Here is a 22,490-nt window from a genome sequence, read left to right as displayed (position 1 = left end):
TCATAATTTAGGCATATGGTACTGAAGAATTCACATTGGGATAGGGACATCTCAACAACCACGAAAACATCAGGGACCTTTTTAAAGATTTACCAGATGCCAGGTGCTTTTAAAAGTGCTATGGATGCATTATTTTTATATGCTTTTCATCCACACTATGATGTAGGTACTATTATTTTTCCCATTTTACAAGTGTGGAAACAGGCCTAGAAATGTTAGCAATTCCCTACTTCTTCATGGACGAGAAATATAAGGGTCATACAAAAAAAGGCAGTCTGAAAGGACAGTGGCTAGATTCGAGGGGGTTGGAAAACAGTAGCCAGCACACTGCCAGTTTTTGTAAATATAGTTTTATTGGCATCCACCCCCCCAAAAAGAAAGCAGTCTGTGGTCATTAGAAATGCATTCTTGGGACTGGCACAAATTATCAGCAAATGCCAAATTTTGAAATACTTGGTTAGTGATTAAAATGTTTTTTTAAAAAAGAGAGAGTTTTGAGAACGGGGTAGGCAGGAAAATATGAGGAAGACAATAAGAAGCCAAAAATGAGATTAAAAAGGCTTTCACAGAAGGTAAAAAAAAAAAAAAAAAGTGTTATCTATTGAAAATTTAAAAATAGAGTTTTAAAATGATAGATGTAATTCCCTATACTATATTATGAGAATGTCAAGAAAGATAAAGATAAATAAATAGTAGCTCAGAAAGGAGTTATTCCTAACATAAATGTTTTCTTTTAATCTCTTTAGTGATGGATATATTTTAGTTTTTTAAAAAAGTTGCCTTCAAGATGACTAGACTCTTTTTATAAAGTTGTTCTAAGTCAAACCAAAGATATAAAAGAAGAAATATAGAAACTAAAAAGAAAAGAGAGAATGAAGAAATACGGCAAAATGACAGAAAGGATGAAAGTATATATACAAAATCATGGAAGGAAGGAAAAAAAGGAAAGAGGCAAGAAGGAAGAAAGGACAGAAAGAAAGAAAAAGTGAAGGAAGGAAGGAAGGAAGGAAGGAAGGAAGGAAGGAAGGAAGGAAGGAAGGAAGGAAGGAAGGAAGGAAGGAAGGGAGAAAGGGAGGAAGGGAGGAAGAAAGGGACTGAGGGAGGGAGAGAGAGAGGGAGAAAGAAAGGAAGGAAGGAAGATTGATTGAATAGGAAGGAGGAATTGAAGAAGGGAGAAAGATTGTATAAGGAGTAGGAAGGGAGGGAAAATGTTCCTTTTTCTGTTTTATATATATTACTGTTGATTAAAGGTTAACACATATTTTATGTATAGAAATAGCATCAAAGGATCAATATCGGCACCATGTAATATTTTAACCAGTTGATAGTATAGCAAAATTGTGATTCTATTCAACATAGAATCTGGATTAACAATATTTTTATTATAGCAACAATTTAGTTTTTTTATTAACCACATCCTTACCTAATGTAAAAGAAGAGCTTAAAAATACAATAGGTTTGTCTTTCTTGTTCAAATGAGTAAGAAAAGCTTACTTTATATTTTCTAAAACTAAAGTAAAATAAATTAGAGTGCTGGATGAAGCATAAATCTTATTAGTCCCTCTCAACTAAATACAGTTCAATAAGCAACAGAATTTAACTACAAAAACTAATTAAAAGTAATAATCCTCAATATTCAATTAAAGGTACACTAAAAATAAGTAAAAAACAATCCAAAGCATGTTTCAGTACTCAGGCAAGTAAAATTAAAAAAGAAATCTTCAAAATGTTTATACAAATTCAGAAACAAATTATGGAGACTAAAAATTTTAAGTGCTTTTCAAATTTTTCCAGTTTAGTATTACTTATTTTAATTATGGTGATACAACATAAATATTTCCAGCATAACCACTTTTAAGTGTACAGTCTAAGAGCATTAAGTACATTCGAGTTGTTGCATCACCACCACCACAATGCATCCACACAACTCTTTTCTTCTTGCAAAAAAACAAAACTAAACCAATTAATATAACTCCCCATTTCCCCTACTCCCAGTTCTTACAATCATCATTCTACATTCTTTCTACTTTACTCTGAATCTCCTCATCACATTTTTTTAACTCAGAAATGTGATTTTATTTTTAGTTTCTTAAAAAAAATAACCATAAACCCAGCAACCTCACTTCTGGGGTTACTTATCCAAAGGAAATGAAATCAGTTCCTCGAAGAGATACATGCACTTTCATGTTCATTGCAGCATCATTCACAATAGCCAAGATAGGCAAACACTTAACAACTTGAGTGTCCATTGACAAATGAATGGACTAAGAAAATGTGGTATATATAATGGAATATTATTCAGCCTTCTACAAAGAAGTTAATCCTGCCATTTGGAACAAAATGGATGAACCCAGGCCAGTATACTAAGTGAAATAAGCCAGACACAGAAAGATAAATATTGCATGATCTAACTTATGTGGCTTCCAAAAAACGTGAAACTCACAGAATATGAGAGTAACGTGGTGGTTTCCAGAGCTGTGGGAAGGGAAATATGGGGGATGTTGGTCAAAGGGAACAAACTTTCAGTTATAAATTCTAGACATCTAATGTACTATGCTAGTATGATGACTACAGTTGGTAATCATTAATTGCATACTAAATATTTACTGTTAAAAATGTCATTGCTGAAATACTTCTTTTATAACAAAGCATGTACTTAATGACTGATAACTTACAATAAATAGAAAGATAAGAAAGTAAAGTGCAACGTATGCATAGGTAGCTCTTTTATTTTGAATAAAGCACTACCAAGAGTGATTAGGATTTGAATAGCAGGTGTGACTGAAGAAATGATTTTATGAACCAACAGGCCTTTTCACTCCATACATTCACGAACATTTCAGCAGCAAAAGAGATCTTTATCATTGTCCCCGCAGTCTTTGTTTCAAGATTCATGCCAATGCATGCCTCCTTGCCCCCACTGTCAGGGCTGCTTAAAGTAGTCAGTTTTGTTTAATGTGCTGCAGACTAGTCTTAACTTGTTTTCTCTGCTGTTGTTTTCTTACTATAGATTCCCACAAAACAACCACAACAAAAAAAGCTGGGTGGATACCTCTACTCCGTAAATTGTGAGCCCAACATAACCTCTGTGTTCTCAAAGGTTTCTGGATATCCTGCTCAGGGACATTCTACTCTGTTCCTTTTATGGGTATCCAGCAAGTCCTCTTCAAGCCAGTGACCAGAGTCTGACTGAGATACTTGTGTATTATGGGAGTGGCTTTATCTTGACTTTGAGAAAGAGAAAGCAGGTAGCACTAGATTTGTCATGGCTGGCATGGAAAACATGAGGCAGACATTTTAATTTCCTTTCACAGTGCCATGAAATGTAGTCAGTCTTTGTTTTCAAAGATGAATGATTTGGACAAATTTACAATATTGTATCAAAGAAAGAACTATGTTAGACATCCTCCAATGCTTCAAGTGTTTACTTAGCTGTCCTGCAAAGCAGTCTATATTAATTAAATACATTTTAATTTGTTTGAAGTTTCTTCCTTTGCCTAAAGGACCTTCACTGACGTCCTAACTCTACACATATGGATAAATTAGAGCATTACCTGGCAACCCTTCAAGCCTTGGAATCTTCTTTATTGCAGACTAACTCCTTCCATTCATCTTCTCTATACCACACACAAAGGATTCCTCATTATTCCTTCCATGGCCCTTAGCATCCTCACCACCTCTCCCTAGACCAGTGTTACTCAGCCTTGGTTGTATATATTAGAATTACCTGGGGACTTTTTAAAAAATTCCTAGCCCAGACCCTACCTTGAATCAGCTAAATTAAAATCTCTGGGGATGGAATCAAGTCATCATCATTTGAAAATCTCACAGATGATTCTAAAATACAGACAAGGTTGAAAATTTCACTTCTAGTCACCTTCCGGTTTGCAAATTTTGCTTTTAAAATCCGGGATTCTAAATTGCTATAGCAATGTATTCTATGTGTTTCTACTCTCTGAACTGAACTGAAAAGTGAAAATCATTTCTTTTAGAATTCAAGTGGGAGGGGGAAAATGTTTGAGATAGAATGTATATATATATATATATATATATATATTCCTTCCAAAAGCTTTCTTCTTAAATTTTAGCCTTTCTCAAGGTTCTTTATTCATCCTCTTTTACCTCTATAACCACTTTCTCTGGGGGATGTCATCTGCTCCCATACATTAGGGTACCTTCTACTAACACACTTCTAAGATCTAAACTCATATCCAACCAACATATCATATTCAAAGACAGTTTTCAAAATATGATAAAATTGTGACTCTCATACAGATATAAAAATGAAGACATATTAAAGATTTTATTTTTCTCATGAGAGAACCAACATCTGGCTTCCTCTCCCTAGCGACAACTAGCCTCTTTGCAGTTTCTTCAGCCCAGGAACATGACTTGCTTTATACCCACTTTACACTGTAACCAAATGTCTGTGAAGCGTTTTCCCATGCCTCATCTTATTTGATCCTCACAGAAGTCCTGGAGTAATTACATAGGAGACTCGGTGAAATCCTATTTTCTTCTCATTAGCTGGAAAACGGAGATTTAGAAAGTTTAGAAACTTGACCTGACTGAAAAGAAGTAAGAAATGGTGGACCTTGGAAATGACTTCAGGTTTTCTCACTGCACAGAATATAGTCAAACTCTGCTGCAGTTAAATATTTTATCCTTTGTTCTCCCTGTGTGATCTACAATAATAACCTGCTTCATGTTGATATTTACTGCTGTGTTGCTGACAATTACCTGAAAGAGAAGTTGGGGTGCTTCACTGGGCTGAAAAAAAGTTTAGCTAAATCGGAAAGCAGGTCTAATTAAGCAAGTTTATTTTATCTATAAAGGGCTAAGTTGACTCGCACATGCTCCATACATATAAAGCTCTCACTGGTGCCAATCACACGTGTTTCTGTCTGTCATTGTTGATCGTGAATTTGGTTGACACTTCTGTTATAGAGAAAGGGCGAATAGCAATATTAAAATATTTCTTCTAACTAGTTTCCTTTCAATGTGCACAAATTTGTGCTCCAAGCCATTAGTATAGATACATATACTAGACACCCAGTGCACAAATTTTTGCACTCCAGGGGGGCATCCCTCAGCCTGGATGTCCTCAGGGACGTCCAACTGATGGCTTAGACCCGCTGCCTGTGGGGAGCAGGCCTAAGCCAGTAGTTGGACATCCTGAGCGCTGCTGCAGAGGCAGGAGAGGCTCCCACCACCACCACTGTGCTCACCAGCTGTGAGCCTGGCTTCTGGCTGAGCAGCACTCCCCCTATGGGAGTGCACTGACCACCAGGGGGCAGCTCTAGCATTGAGCAGTGAACATCATATTGACTGGTCATTCCGCTGTTTGGTCGATTTGCATATTACCCTTTTATTATATATATGTATATATATGTATATATATTTATATATATATAGTCAGTTCATAAAAGGTAAAAAATAGAGCATAAAAATATATTGAAGTAAATGTGCAAATAGAGGCAAAATACTACAAATCGAAGCAAAACATGGGAATGGGGTAAGGTGGATGGGTGTTAGGAGTGGGAAGTCATTTGCACCTCTAACAGGACAGAATTTGCATGTCCTTTCCTACTATTCAGAGTCCCAAAATAGTTCAAGACAATGTACAGGGCTAAACTGATATACCCTAAAAGGTGTGCTTTATGTAAACATTGTACAGTATTCCATCAATATACATATTTCTTTCTTGGAATACCTACCTTTTAAGTGAACTCATCATTGCCTCTCTTCTCCCCTAAATCCTTTGCCACCACACCACTTGAAGACAGGTACTGCATCTTAGTTTCCATTCTATCTCCAGTGCCTACTATACCACATGTCACACAGTGGGCTTTCAAAACTATGGGACATGCGAATAGAAAATACATCTAAAACCACCAATCTACACTTACAGCAATTTATTGACACACTCCACCTTCTTTCTCCTTACCTATTCTTGTCGATGTAAAATATATGAACATGCATTTATACCCTCAAAATCACTACAAATACTCATTTGAATTGATAAGTGGCTTTTTTTTTCTTTTTTTTTTTAAATATGGAACGCTTCACAAATTTGCGTGTCATCCTTGCGCAGGGGCCATGCTATTCTTCTCTGTATTGTTCCAATTTTAGTATATGTGCCGCCAAAGCGAGCACAGTGGCTTTATTTTTTAATACCTATTAAAAGAAAAGCCAATAGTTTTATATGAAACAGGAATGGGACAGCAGGGTTTGGCTGGCATTTTAAGGTTCAAATTCTAATTGGAGGAATTTTAGGATTATTTTACAGATGCCCAATAAGTCCTTGTTGTTTTTTAAAGTTTGTTTTTTATTGATTAAATTTTAAAGCTTGCAAGATCATGTTAATCCAAACCTACAGTTACAGCAACATTACAAAGATTAAGACATCAAAATGTTTATCAGCCTGGTGATGTACAGAGGACCCTATAACCGATTTGTCATTTAAAAGAGATAGAGACTTTTTAAGTGTTTAAGAGATTAACATTGTGATGGACACTTTCTCTTGACCTCTGTCATAGACTTCTGTTTTCCTACTTATTACCTTAAGATGGATCTTTCAAGCAATGCAATTATTCTCACTTTAGACTGTGAATATCCGCAGCTATTTGTGTTACTTTTGTAGTACATTGCAATAATTTTTTATCAAAACAACAGAATTAACAACCTCTATTTTAAATACCACTAATAAATAAACTATTGCTTAGTTAGGTCGTCCCCAAGCGATATAATTGCACACACATTTTTCCTATAGATATAAAAACAGAAAACCAAGTGCAAGCTGAAAACCAACTTTTTAAACATGGAATATCTTGAACTCTAGCAGTTATAGATATTAATTATATATGTCTCTATGATGAGAGACTATTTAATTCTTGTAAACATACAAATGATTTTCCATAAAAAGTATCAGGATTTTACATACTAGTGGAACTATAGGAATCTAAGGCCTCATGAACAGACCAGAAAAAACACACACAGTTTCTTCTTCTTATATAACTCAATAAAATCCCTTATTTTTATCCATTTGAACTACTATTTATGATTTTTCTGTAATAATTAATTTAATAATTACAATTAAGTAAACCCTCTTTTAATATTCAGAGAATAATTACTTAATTTCTACTGGCATAATATATGGATTCTATTTGTTGATGTAAATAAAATTAAGCATTCTAAATATGCTTATATAAAGGGCATTTTCTAACCTAATGGCTTTCGTAAATTATAGAGGTAAATATGTTTGAAATGCAACATTGTATTTTTACACAAAAGTTTAACTTTTAGACTTGCAAATAAATTATAGGAGACAAATATTGATCAGACACATTTACAACTCAGAAAAAGCTTTAATTTTTACACTAATTGTGTATAGTGCCCCCTCATGGAAATATGTCAAAATAAAAACTTTGGTAATTAATGCTGTATAATTATTTAGTCTAAAATCACAGGCTCAAAGGTTTGAGTTAGTACCTCCAGAACAATAAGCTCTATTTCAATTATTAAAATTAATATATTAGTATTTTATATGGACTTTACAAAATAGTGCCCTATGATGTTTGTGTGCAAGCAACCAGGTTTCAATAGCCCACTGGTTTAAATTCATTTACATTGTTTTATACACTTTAACATTAAATTTGTAAAGTAACCGTCCAGTTGTATAGCTGTCATCTATCATATTCCAATTATTTGAACATACTATGTATTTCAGCATTGTGAAGGCAGAGATTTCCAGTGCTCAGCCCACTGTTGTACACACAGTGTCCAGCATTGAGTTTGGCATATGGCAACTGCTCAGTAGAAACTTAATGTGCTTCACTTTACAGATTTTTTCCAAGACTCTTGAAAGTAGCACTGGTGATACTTTGTGTGCAAAATCTGCCTTTCAAACTATAATCTGTATATTAAATACGACATTAATACTTCTACAGATTAATTAGCTTACTAATATTGGGATATTTGCTATTATGAATTGATGGACATAAACCAATACTAGTGAATATTCTGTAGTCTTCATCAAAATTCAAAAATATTCACTACCCACATGAAGTATATAGATACTTGTACTGTAAGACCTTGTCAAAATCTGAATAAATGGCATGAAACTCAATTTAAAGGATTAAAGGTAAAGTGTTTGACCTTCTGGTTCAAGGGAGTTAAATTATTCTGAAGCCATATCACTAAATTATCCCTATAGCAAAATATTTCATTACTTCAAAGGATTATTTATATTTGTCAATGGCTATGGAAGGCATGCATGACTAAACACCAGAAATTAAAAATATGTACTTAAAATGTGAAATGTTACCACACTGAATGAATGAGAATTCAAGCAATTCATGCTTGTTAATTACTCTTTTTTGCTTTTAAATTCTGGAATAACTGAAAGCCTTTAGAAGTTATATTTTTTTATTTATTATCAGATATCACTCTCATGTACAGAACACTTGATAAAAAAATTGCTGCTATGGAATATTGCAGGGGTCCTCAAACTTTTTAAACGGGGCCAGTTCACTGTCCCTCAGACCATTGGAGGGCCTGGCTATAGTTAAAAAAAAAAAAAAACTATGAACAAATTCCTATGCACACTGCACATATCTTATTTTGAAGTAAAAAAACAAACAAAACAGGAACAAATACAATATTTGTATTTGCATGTGGCCTGCGGGCCGTAGTTTGAGGACCCCTGGAATATTGGGATTGTTCACTGTTTTTATCATTTGTCTGCTATCCCCCATGATATATTTGCATTAAAACTTAAATTTTTTATTGGAATAACTAGAGCCTTAAACATTTCAAAAGAAATGCTCTAAGATGTTGGACTCTGATTATAAAATATTTAAGATAGAAACAAATAAATTGCAGAAGATGTGAAGTATCAATTGTGAGTAATCATTATGTGAGAATATCAGTCACAGATTTTATTCAGAAAGAAAGTATTATTAAGTACATTTTTGTTTCTTCGTAAGCCAAGGTTTAAATATATGTATGAGGAAATGTTTTTATAGAGTCGCTTTAACACCTTTATTTTAGTCGTCTATTCAGATTAAACTTATAAACGCTTGAAAATCAGTGATAAATTCAGCTGCTATATTTCCAAGTGTTTATTTCATATTCTGCTTAAACAACCATAAAAATAATATAGTGATTTGAGGGCTAAATTCCTTGGAGTGGATCAAGAAGCAGGGAAATATGAATAACATTATATCAAAGTGAATATTAAAAAACAAAGTAAAAATAATATATACTCGCAAACCTTCAAATGCTTAAGAAATATGTTTGAATGCACCACTTTTCCACTTTTCATATTTAGAAATAACTTTTTTATAATATTCTAAAATAAGTACTTTTATGATAATGAAAAATAATAGAGAATGATGTGAGATATATATTGAGAGAAGAGACATGTTTCTCTCTCTCTCTCTCTCTCTCTCTCTCTCTCTCTCTCTCTCACACACACACACACACACACACACACACACACACACATCGGTCATTGAATTCTTTCCAATAAGGGCTAAACATTTCAATGAAAGGCTCTGCGGATGGATGTAAAAGAAATATCTATCACAAAACTTCACTCTGAAAATAGTGCCCTTTGAAAATAATTAACTTTTTGTAATATTATGATCTCTGTTTCCATGAAGTCAAATAAAATTCAAATATATTAAGAGATCAACTAAAGGACTTGTATGCATGCATAGAAGCATAACCAGTGGACATAAGACATTGGGGGATAGGGGAGGCTAGGGGACTGTCTAGGGCGGGGGGATAAAATGGACACATATGTAATACCCTTTGTAATACTTTAAGCAATAAAAAATAAAAAATAAAAATAAAAAAAAATAAAAAATAAAAAAATAAATAAAATAAAAGAAAATAAAGATTACTAAGAAAAATGAACTCATGTATACTTTTACTTTTAAAATGACCTGGAAAATGTTTTGACTGGGTGGATTTTTTATGAGAATGATGCATTTAAAATGAATAGGACTTTAGCAAACTCAATTGTCTGTTACAAAAGAGCCAAATCTTGAAGTACTCTCAATATTTACATTTCTGCACTCCCAAGCAAAAGAAGTCATGCACAATTGGAGTCCTTGGTAAAACCATGTGTCCTAAAAATCTTCTTGTTAGTTGTGGCTTAAAGCAAAGAAATTCAATTATAACATGCCTTTTTAAAATAGCATTTACCCCAGGCTCAAATGACAGTGCTTTCTCATTTTTAAAACAGGTCAGTTGGCAGGTATAACATTTTTATTGAGCATGCAAGTCAATCAAAATATCAACTTTCCCAATATCACCAACTCCTGGTTTTCATACATTCTAAGAATTTTTATTTCATTAAAGAAAAACGTTTAATTGACAGTATTTTTTTAAACTGCGATGTTGATCAAAATCTAGATTACAAAGAACATATCAATGCTCTATGCACAGGTTAAAGCAAAAGCAGGCATTATTTTTATTATTCCAGATCATACCAATATGGCCGAGTTGAACCTAATATAGTTCTAAAAACAGTCTTACTGGTTGACATGATAAATAGCATTTTGTAAATATGGTGAAATGTTAGATTTTTTTAAATATAGTTTATTGATTTTTTACAGAGAGGAAGGGAGAGGTATAGAGAGTTAGAAACATTGATGAGAGAGAAACATCGATCAGCTGCCTCCTGCACACCTCCTACTGGAGAAGTGCCCGCAACTAGGTACATGCCCTTGACCGGAATTGAACCTGAGACCTTTCAGTCCATGGGCTGACACTCTATCCACTGAGCCAAACCGGTTGGCGCGAAATGTTAGATTTTTAATTTTGAAATATTTTTCAAGTAAATATGAAAAAAATGAAGACCTAATAAAATGAGCAAGCAATTTAAAAAGATAAATACAGTCCTAGCTGGTTTGGCTCAGTGGATAGAGCATTGGCCTGTGGACCGAAGGGTCCAGGTTTTGATTCCAGTCAAGGGCACGTACCTTGGTTGCAGGCTTCTCCCGGCGTGGGCACTGGTCAGGGCTCATGCATGAGGCAACCAATCAATGTGTTTTTCTCACATCAGTGTTTCTCTCTGTCTTTCCCTCTCTCTTACACCCTCCCTAAAAATCAATGGGAAAATATCCTCTGGTGAGGATTAACAAAAATAAATAATAATAAATAAAACTTTAAAAAATAGATAAATAAAATAAAATAAATACAAACAAAAAACATATATATGACAAAACCTTTCTAAATTGAGAGTTCCCTCTTTCTCAGAAAAGTTTAAATAATGGTAATAGTGCTTATTTATGTAGAATCAAGTGGCCACTTCCATTTACAACTGGTGTCAATATAAATTGATACTAGTTATTTATTACTAGAGGCCCAGCGCACAAAATCACGTGCAGGTAGGGTTCCTAGGCCTAGCCTGCGATCAGGGCCATCTTCTGCCCGTTCTCCAGTCTCCAGTCCCACCCCGCCGCTGACACCCATCCTGGTTCCCTGTTTGCCATCTGGAGATCTATCAGAGCCCGTGGGCTGGGGAAGGGACCAAGAGGTCTGCCTTCCACCCGCTCACCAGTCCCAAGTCCTTCCCTGCCACTGACACCCATCCCAGTTCCCCATGGTTCCCTATTGGCCATCCAGCAATCGGAGCCAGCGGGCTGGAGGAAGGGTCTGAGAGGTGGTCAATGCATCTCATAGCGACTGGTCAATCAGTTGTTCTGGTCGTGATGCTGTTATGGTCACTGGCCTTTTATTATATAGGACTAGTGGCCCGGTGCACAAAATTCATGCACAGGGGAGGGTATGTTCCTCAGCCTGGCCTGCATCCTTTCCAATTTGGGACCTCTCGAAGGATGTCCTACTGGCAGTTTACAGGGATTGGGCCTAAACCGGCAGTCGGCCATCCCTCTCGCAATCCAGGACTGCTGGCTCCTAACCACTCGCCTGCCTGCCTGCCTGATTGCCTCTCATCACTCTGCCTGCCGGTCTGCTTGCTCCCAACTGCCCCCCCGCCAGCCTGATCACCCCAAACTGCCCCTCCTTGCTGGCCTGCTCACCCCTACTTTCCCTCCCCACTGGCCTGCTCATCCCCAACTGTCCCCCTGCTGGCCTGCTCACTCCAAACTGCCCCCCCCACAGTCCTGATCACCTCCAACTGACCCCCACTGATGGCCTGCTTACCCCCAACCGCCCTGCCCCCCACTAGCCTGATCACCCACAACTGCCCTCCCCTCTTGGCCTCTAACTGCCTCTACCTCAGCCCCGCAACCATGGCTTTGTTCAGAAGAACATCTGGAAGGTCTCCCAGGCTAATTAGCTTATTACCCTTTTATTAGTATAGATAGTTATTGATAAGTTTTTAATATATCTTAGAGCTCAGGGGAAAGATAATTATCACTATCATTAACATAGATTATTATCAGTATACTATCTTTGTTATCCCCATAATACCTATTTTAGTGTTTTGAAATGGAGTAGGGTCTCAGATTTGTTTTTCCCTAATAAATGAATAATTGTATCTAACTCTCTACAATATACTAGCATTTCACATATTGAATATGTGTAAACCTATTTTTCTAATTACATCAATCATAAATATTCAACATCTTAAATAATTTCATTTAGGATAGAATATAAAACATAAAACAACTTATGATATTCTCTGTGTGTGCTAAGTTGTAACTGAATTTAAGTGTAGATTTTATGCACACTTAGTCATTGTCCAAAAGTTTATGACAACCTTTACCTTCTTCCCTTTTCCTATACAGACAAAGTCAACATGACCTGCAGTCCATCACATATCTTTCTGGAGAGTTAACAACATGAATGTTTCCCCATCTTGCTAAAAATAGTAATTTGACCCTGCTTAAGGAAGCATGGTGACTACTCTAAGTATCTTGTTATTAAGGGTAGAACTTTATGGTCCATTAGCCTACCTCAATGCAAAATAGAGATTTATTTGGAGAAACTTAAATAAGAAAATTCGGAAAAGAACTTACCATCCAAAATTTTTTCCTTGATCTGATGAAACAAATCAAGCCCATGATGGTGATTTAATGGTGCAATCAGCAGCATGTCAACCCTGAATAATGTGTCCCTTCAGAGTCTGGCAGGCAACTTGATCACCAAAGTCTCAGACAGACTTTTTCCCAAAGACCCTCTGACTCACAAGACCCACAGATACGGATACGCTTTCAGTCAATTGTCTTTTGTTTTGTCCTTGAAGCTAAATGATTTTTTTTTGTTCAGCCCCTCTGCTTTGAATTGAATAGCACACAATGGCCTCAAGATGTTATTTATGATAGAAAGCTACAACTTACCTTTCAAAATGTCAAATGTGTAGTCAGGTGGCAAAATGTGATTTCTCTGTGGAAACTTAAGTAAGAAAGTAACAAATGTAATTTTCTCAAAACACCAGTTTTAATAGCTATCAATGTGTTATGAACACAATGAAATTTACAACTGGTACTCAGTACCACTCAATTACCTTCTCTCCTTAGCTCTCACCTCCCAGGGTATAGACTTGCCTCTGAGAAGGCAGCCTGCAGATCACACACATCAGCTGACTCTCATTGTAATTCACAGGTAAAGCAAATGAGATAGTCCCAAAAATAATGTGTTTTTTGCTCATCACCTGTATGTTTTGAAAAGTTTTACTAAAAGATTTACAAAGTTCAAGGACATTTGTGAAATTTCACATGTACTTCCTGTTCTACCTCGAAAGGACTTTCAAACATGAAAGAATGGCAGAGAGGAAATGTAGAATGTGGTATCTAAGTTACAGAAAGTGATGTGTGGTTCATCTAAAACTCTTGCTACTCTTATGTCCACCCGAAAACTACTGATTTAGAATCTTCTTTTAAGATCCCCTAGTGAATCGTATGAGCATTAAAACTGAAGAAACAATAACATAAAATATTACTTTACTGTATTTGAACACAGGAATTCGATTGCTGCTCAACTAGACACTCAAATAGCATCAGTCCCTTAACCTGAGTCTCAAGTTCTATATCAGTCAAATAATTAGCACATCATCTGTGCTGATGACCAAATGGAATCTTTATAAAGAACAAATGACTTAGAGCAAGGTATTTGACAACTTTTAATAAGGTTATTAATTACTGTTATCATTATCCATTTTTTCTAATAGGGGAGCTCTTTTTTCAACCAGTTCAGAAATACTGGCATTTTCTATTACCTTTTACCTTAGATATATTTTTCTATGATACTGTAGTAAAGCTGTTTTGCTATTGCTCAGCCATATCTGCTTCATATTTGTGCCAGGCACTTGGAAGGATTTTACCTCACTGCTACCAACCCCTTGTGTTAGGCAGTCATGTGACCCATCCGGCCAGTGGTGCTGGGCTAAAGTGACACTTTTAGGTAAGAACATTCATTTGCTGGTGTATAAGACTGCAGCTGTCTCTTCTGTCTTCAGCCTGGCCCTTCTACATGGTGGAATTTCATCAGTTTGAGTCCCTGAGTGTGGAAGATGGAGGTGGGATCCCCTGTTGGCATGCAGTGAAAAAAAATAAAAAATAAAAAATATATATATATGTAATCATGAGTGAGAAATAAACATGTCTTGCATTAAGGCCCCAGATATTTTAGTAGGTTGTTAATACACCATAACCAAGTCCATCTTGACTGATAGACACACCTACCTTACAGTGCTAGCCTTCAGGGCTACAGGTTGCTTTCAGATACTTCAAGGTAGCTATAAGTCTTCTAGATAGATCCTCACAAAATACACACCCTACAAAACAAAACAGATGTTGGGAAGCATCTGCCTGATTTCTTTTCAGAGCCACTTAGTCTCTCTGACTTAGGCTTGCCTCTTCAATCTGCCCTAACTAGAGTCTTGAAGGAGGACCCTGAGATTGCTCTAGTCCCTATTTCTGACTACATAGGCCAGCTCAGTATTGCAAACATGTCTCATGTGTTCTCTCGTATTTCAAAAAAGACATAGTAATTGATGACAGTAAGCTTTTCTGAAGAGTCAAGACTTACCCTTACAATCATTTTTAACTCAAAATTTGAAAGCCTCTAATAATCCATCAGAGTAGACTAGAAAGATGAAATAAATTTGCTATCATTGATGTGATTTTTTCAACTTAATGTCCTAAATAAATACTCCCTGAAATCTGGTCTGACACTTTTAATTCTAATTTGCATTTCCTATGACTTCTCAAAAATTACTCTCTGTAAACCAGAACATTTTCTCACCCTTTTCCAACACGTAAAATACAGTAATGTGAGATATGATTGAGAATTTTTCTTTCCCTAAAGTTTACTTAGTAGATTACAACCTGTTGAAAACTAATTTGCAAAACTGCCCAGTTCTTGTCACGAGACACCTATGTTCCCAGGTATGAAAAGCCTAGTTGATTCATCTGCCCTTACCAATGAGAAATTTAACGAAGGGTCAGAATGGACAAACCGGCTAAGTCTCTCGTAGATCACTGAACTCATCAGAGAACCTAAAATACAAAATCTGCATAGCTCTGAGAATGTGAGTTTGTGTTTCTGCACTAGAAACATTAAAATACCGGAAAGTCAGAAATAATATTTACGAAATAATAATTATTATACACTGAGTACTTACTATGTGACAAATACTGTGAGAAAGGCTTTTCTGGCATTTAATTTTCTCACATTCCTTTAAGACAGGTTTTATTATTGTTGCTTTTTATAGATGGAGAAACTGAAGCTCAGAGAGTTTAATAAACTTGCCCAAGACTACGTAGCTAATAAATTGTGAAAATTGGACTTTCTATCTCCAGAGCTGACGTGCCTAAACTCTTTCTCTAGACTTTACTGGGCAGTGAGACAATAGGGGCCACCCTCCCTAGAGTAATGTGGAGAAAAACCAATCACTGAGGGAAAGTTGTACCTCCTCTTTAGTTCCAACTTTAGTTTTAAGTATTTATTTGACTTTGGATAGGATCACTAATTCGCCAAGGTTCAGTGGCTGTTGTATGGCCCACCATCTTTTACAAAACAGATTCTCTACTGAATAGCAACTTACGAACTACATTTTTGTATCTGTAATCACTTTAAATGTTTAAAAAGATTAGTCATTGACTGAAGTTCTGCAGACATCTATTTTCTGCAACAAAAATTATTTTTTTCATGGAAGCAATAACTTGCTATGCATCTGGCTTGTTATTTTTTGTTTATTGATATTTCTCAACAGCCAATCTTTAAAAGAGCTGAATTTCTCATTTTTCTTCACTGGTTATATATTTTTTTTTAATCTTGTAAAAATTATTTCCAAGTAATTTCATCAATTACTTAATATTGAGTTCTAATTCATTAAGAAGTTTTCCAAGGTTCAGTTTTTAAAAGATAGATATGAAGTTGAGAACCCTGAAGATGCTGAAGGAGTTTTGAAAGTGACACAAAAATTAGAACCAATGAATTCTGAGCAGTTGTTTACTGAAAAAATTATATTTTATGCTTGTGAGCAGAAAGAACCTGTTTATTATTGTTATAATTGTTTTTGGTGTGTGTGTGTGTGTGTGTGTGTGTGTGTGTGTGTGTGGTATGACGGGATAAATGCAGTATATTGAGAAAGCATTTATTTGGTCATCAAAAGATTCTACCTACAATCTACATTTGCCAGTTATATGACAAAGGTGTCCTTTTAACTTCTCTAAGGTGTCATTTGCTCATCTATAAAACGGCCCTGCCACCTGCAAGAGTTTGTTGCAAGGATACAGTGAGATCAGGCATATGGAAAAACTTTGCACACTGTAAATTGGGGGATTTTCTGTTTGTTTTTTAAAGGCTTTGCTATTATGAATGCTGGTATTCCTTTTCAATATCTGTTGTTTAATCTGCAAAGACTAAAAATGTATATTGAACCTAGAGTAGTTGTTTTATAAATAAAAAATAACTAGATTAAGATCTGTTCATTACTTGCTTATTTTGCCTTTTCAGACATAATACTTTTACACATTCTTTGCCTGTCTCTGTACTTTATTTCCATCATAATATCTGCTAGGAATCCAGAAAAGAAACAAAGAAATGGGGAATAGATGGGAGTAGGGATGAGGCTGTGGGCGAAGAAATTAAGAAATACAAATTGGTTGTTATAGAATAGTCATGGGGATATAAAGTCAATAATATTTTAATAACTGTATAGTGTCAGATGGATGCGAGATTTCTCAGGATGAGCACTTAGTAAGTTATGTAATGTCAAATCACTGGGGTGTACACCTGAAACTAATATAAAAGTGTATCTCAACTATAATTGAAAAATAAAAAATTATTTTTAAAAAATGAAGAAATGGAATCTGTGTGTATAAAGTGATTAGGATAAGAAAAGGTCATAAGATTGCTAACTCTTAACATCCTTGATATAAGTATCTTTAGTATTATTGAGTGAGTATTTATCTAAATGAAGCTCATCATTATAATCAAACTAGAGGCCTGGTGCATGGATTCATGTACATTGAAAGGAAATTAATTAGAAGGTGGTTGGTGGGATGGAACTGGGTGAGACAGGCCAGACACACCCTGGAGCCAACATCCTGTGGTTCTTTCCCGGCCAGCCACACCTGGGGTGGTGCTGGGGCTTGAAGGGTGTCATGAAGTGAGTGGGGTTCCTCTGGCAGGTGGGGTCCCTTGGCCTGGTCTGTGGGGATTGGGCCGAAACCGGCTCTCCAACATCCCCTGAGGGGTCCCAGATTGGGAGAGGGAGATTCTCGGGTGACACACTCTGGAATTGGGCTCCCTCCTCTCTGGTTCCGGGTGTGTTACCCCAGAACCGCAGCTGCCAAGTCACCGCAGCTCGGCAGCTCCTGTGTTGAGCATCTGCCCCCTGGTGGTCAGTGCGCGTCATAGAACTGGTCGAACAGTTGGATAGTTGCTTAGGCTTTTATATATATAGATGTATAAAGACATAATTATTAACTACACTAGAGGCCTGGTGCACGAATTCTTGCATGGGTGGGGTCCCTTGGTGTGGCCTGCAGAGATCGGGCCCCACTTCACACCCCCAGCCTCACAGCCCCAGCACATGCCCCCAGCCTCACAGCCCCGCAGCCCCACCTGGTACTCTGCCTTGGCCTGGCACCGCCCCCTCACCTGCTCCACCATCCCACCTGCAGGGTGATCTATCAGGGCCAGGCCTCTCGCCTGGCTCCCTCAGTGACAGAGTTGAGCATGTGGCCCCGCCCCCCACTGCCACTGCTGGTCGCTATCTGCAGGGCGATCAGCCCCTGCTCACACCCGCCTTGACCTGATGCCACCCACTCACCTGCTCCACCATCCCACCACGGTCCCACTGTTGTCGGGGCCCATCAGGGCCAGCAGCACCTCCACTGCCGCCCAATACCAGTGCCACATTGCCAATGCCTGCCATGGTCTGCACTGCCCCCTGGTAGTCAGAGCACGTCATTGTGAGCAGTCGAACTCCTGGTCGAATGACCGCTGGAGGGACAATTTGCATATTAGGCTTTTATTATATAGGATTGCTCTATGATAAATGGTTGTAAACTAACTTGTGAAGTAGCTCAATACAATGAACATTATAAACTGCTGAGTGTTCATTTGATCCTTTATATTTTAGAATGTGACAATTTTATTTATTTTATTTTATACATTTTTTTAAGAGACGTAAGCTTTATTTCCTTGTTTCACAAATAGAGTTGGCTGAGCTGGTTGCTTTTTGGTAACTAATCAAAGAGACCAAATCCCATATCCTCGTCCAACTGCTCAGACTCTTCCTTTGCTTCAACCTTGGCTGGGGCTGCAGCAGCAGCAGGAGCAGCAGTGGTGGCAGCGGGCCACAGAGGCAGCAGCCACAAAAGCAGATGGATCAGCCAAGAAGGCCTTGACCTTTTCAGCAAGTAGGAAGGTGTAATCAGTCTCCACAGACAAAGCCAGAACTCACTTGTATCCATTGATGATAGAATGAGGTACTGATGCAACAGTGGGGTAACCAATGTGAAGGCATGCGCTGGCAGCACTGCGGACACCCTCCAGGAAGGGGGAATGCAGTTTCCTCTGTGATGTCAAGCACTTCCGGGTTGTAGATGCTGCCACTGTCAAACACCTGCTGGATGGTCAGCCCAGAGGAGAAGGGGGAGATGTTCAGCATGTGCAGCAGTGTGGCTTCGCTGGCTCCCACTTTGTCTCCAGTCTTAATCAGCTGTACATCACTCAGGATTTCAGTGATGCCCCTGGAGATTTTAGTGGTGATGCCTACAGCCTGGAAGAAGGAGGTCTTCTCTGGCCCCAGATCAGTGTTCTGGGCTGGCACAGTGACTTCACACAGGGCAATGGCACCAGCACGGGCAGCAGCTGGCACCTTATTGGCCAGCAGCATGTCCCGGATCTCAGTGAGGTCCTCCTTGGTGAACACAAACCCCACATTCCCCCGGATATGGGCAGCAGTTTCTCCAGAGCTGGGTTGTTTTCCAGGTGTCCTCGGATGACCTTGCGCATCATGGTGTTCTTGCCCATAAGCACCACAGCCTTCCCGCGGAAGGACATGCTGATCTGCGGCATCTGCTTCGAGCCCACATTTTCTGCTCCCACAATGAAGCATTTTGGACAATCATCCAGGAGTTGGATGATCTTAAGGAAGTAGTTGGACTTCCAGGTCGCCCTGTCTTCCCTGGGCATCACAGCAGTGCATCAGGGATTGCCACACAGGGTTTAAAGACGATGTCACTCCCACGAGGACACCTGGCGAGAGGAAGCTATTTTATTTTTTAAATATATTTTTATTATTGATTTCAGAAAGGAAGGGAGAGGGAGAGAGATAGAAACATCAATGATGAGAGAGAATCTTTGATTGGCTGCCTCCTGCACACCCCACATTGGGGAATAAGCCTGAAACCTGGGCATGTGCCAAGACCGGGAATCAAACCATGACCTTCTGGTTCGCAGGTCAAACCTCAACCACTGACCCACCCCGGCTGGGCAGCATGTGACAATTTTAAAGAATATAGTATTTTGATAAGAAATGATTACATGCCTTATCGATAGGGTATCATTATTTTAAAGCCCACAATTAGATTCATTTGATTCTTCAACATACAAACCTTGGGATAGGGTTCAAAACAGAAGTATTATCACTAATTTCATTCTACAGAGGCAACTTCAATCATTTTTTTCTCTCTTTGTTCATAGTAAACAAACTTCTAACCTCAGAGCTATTTTAGAAAGTAATTATTTAAAAAGCATTTGCATTAATATGGCTTTCATTACTGAGTATTTGGAAAAGACTAGATAAGAGAAGATATTTTTTCAGGTAATTCATAATTAACAATATATGAAACTGGAGGCTGTTAATTTTGAAAACTGACAGTTTTCTAGAAAAATGTATTCTACTTTATTAAAATGTACTCAATAAGATTCCCCAACCGAAATCAATTCTAGCAGTCCATTTCTATAATAACATTTAAAATTTTATTATAAAATTAATTTTCCAGAATAGCAGGCTGGAATTAGATATTATAATATTTATGTTGACATTTTTGCTGGATCACTCATCTAAGTAATTAACCTTTCTGCCATTTTTAAAAATCCAAATAAATATTCTAATAGCAAAACAGAGCCCCTGAAGGTTTCTAAAGGTTCTTTCCTCAAATTGCTGTATATCCTCAGACTGCCTTCTTGTTTTTAAATAATTTAAATTACATTTTAGTGCTTGAAAGTTACTTTAAATCTCCATTGAATTATAACATAGTTACGGAAGAGTAAACAAGCCATAAGCAAACCGTTCAGTCAGTTGCCACAGAGTAAAATCACCCATGAAGTAAACTCACAGGTCAAGCAACAGGACATTAGAAACCACAAACAACACCCTCCTTCCTGTTTCCTCCCGATTCAAATTTCCCTTACCTCCAATCTTCCAATATCTTAGAGTGGCTTTACAGGTTATAAATTTTTTAACATTTATGCAATAAGTATTCCTTTAATTAAGTTCCTTTCATGCATTTTTTTGTGAGATTTATGTGGGTACATAAAGCAGTTCATTCTTTTTTATTGTTTTCTATGATATGAATAAAACATCCAGATAACATAGGAGAATTCTTATATTATCTTGGGGTAGGTAAATATTTCTTAAACAAAATACAAAAAAAAAAAATCTGTAACTATTTAGAAAGAAGATCGGCACATTGTACTATTTTAAAATTAAGAATTTCATATCACTATAGACATCATTAAGAAAATGAGAAAGCAAGGCTCAGAGTTAGAGACAATGTTCAGAACACTTATACCTGAAATTGAGCACATATCCAGAATATATTAAGTCTTTCAAATAACTAGAAAAGTAGAGACAATTCAATAGCAAATTGGTGAGAATCTTGAACAGGCACTTCAAAGGTAAAGATATTAAAAGGCCAATATAAACATGAAAAGATTCTCAACTTCATTAATCATTATGGAAAGACTAATGAGCCACCATTATACTCCCTCCACAAAAGATGAGATGAAAAAGACTGTACTGTTATAACCAAATATTGTCAACATTGGAGTAATGGAGAATCTACCAGATTATCTTGGGTTCTTCGATATATGGCTGGTCAGAGAAGTAAGGAGAGACTTGGGGTACTCATGTAGGAATCTCTGTGGATATCTGATGAGACAGTGTCCCAGGCAGAAGAAATATCATGGGCAGAATCACTAAGACTTCAAGACTCAAGGAATTGTTAGGATAATGTGCCTGGAATGAGCCTACAGCTATGAGACATAGGATCAATTTAAGATATTAAAACACAAAATTAGTTGCGTGGGACAGACCAGACCCAATAAACAAAAATGAGTAAGTATAGGCACATACAAATGTTTTTAAGTCTTAAACTGTGTGTAGACTACTTATACTATTTACTACTAAATGAGTCATCTGTAAATAGCCATTCTCTTCCTTAAATCAGTCACTATCCTAAACCTGATGTCTTTTTCTACCATTCAGTGAATTTCATTTTTTCGTGTTGATTCTACAAGAGATTCTGCAGGTTCTGAGAAAACTATAACCTGTAATCTGTTAAACATGAATTCTAATCTATATCTCAAAGAATTTTTATAAGAAAAAATTGGGAATATTGCACCAAAAATGAAAAAAGTAGGGTACTTGCTATTCCATTTTTCAGCAAACAATTTATAGTTTTCCATCTAAGGTTATGCCACATAAGACTGTTTCATTATAAATAACATTTGTCTGAGTTCTTTTCATACAAGTCTATCATTGTTGGAAGCTAGATTCACATTTAAATTAATTTTATTTGGTTCACTTCCATAATTTTACAGTATAAATGTTCTTTTTAAAATGAATTGATATTATTAAGGAGCTCTCCTATACACTATTTAAATGAGTTTCATTAATAATATATTGAAACTTTTTAATATATAATGAACAATCAATTCATCATCAGTAAACCAACCTTAATACAAACACTCTTTGTCAGTCTTGGATGTGGGCTCTACCTCAAAACATTAAGATGTGGCATTCTTTTGTGCTTATATTATTGGAACAC

The 22,490-nt window shown here is 36.8% G+C and overlaps 1 non-coding gene and 1 pseudogene across 1 annotated transcript; both read right to left on the bottom strand.

Annotated features, from left to right (window-relative positions):
• Positions 1–6,049: 6,049 nt before the first annotated feature.
• LOC118660937 lies at positions 6,050–6,156 on the bottom strand. The gene has a single exon (XR_004969100.1). It is a non-coding gene; the product is annotated as a U6 spliceosomal RNA (small nuclear RNA).
• Positions 6,157–18,641: 12,485 nt separating this feature from the next.
• On the bottom strand, positions 18,642–19,644 carry LOC118660226 (annotated as a pseudogene).
• Positions 19,645–22,490: the final 2,846 nt, after the last annotated feature.

The sequence above is a fragment of the Myotis myotis genome, unplaced genomic scaffold (assembly GCF_014108235.1).
Source record: "Myotis myotis isolate mMyoMyo1 unplaced genomic scaffold, mMyoMyo1.p scaffold_m19_p_7, whole genome shotgun sequence".
NCBI classification, from domain to species: Eukaryota; Metazoa; Chordata; class Mammalia; order Chiroptera; family Vespertilionidae; genus Myotis; species Myotis myotis.
The sequence above is the reverse complement of the archived record's forward strand: the minus strand, read 5'-3'. Positions and strand labels throughout refer to the sequence as shown.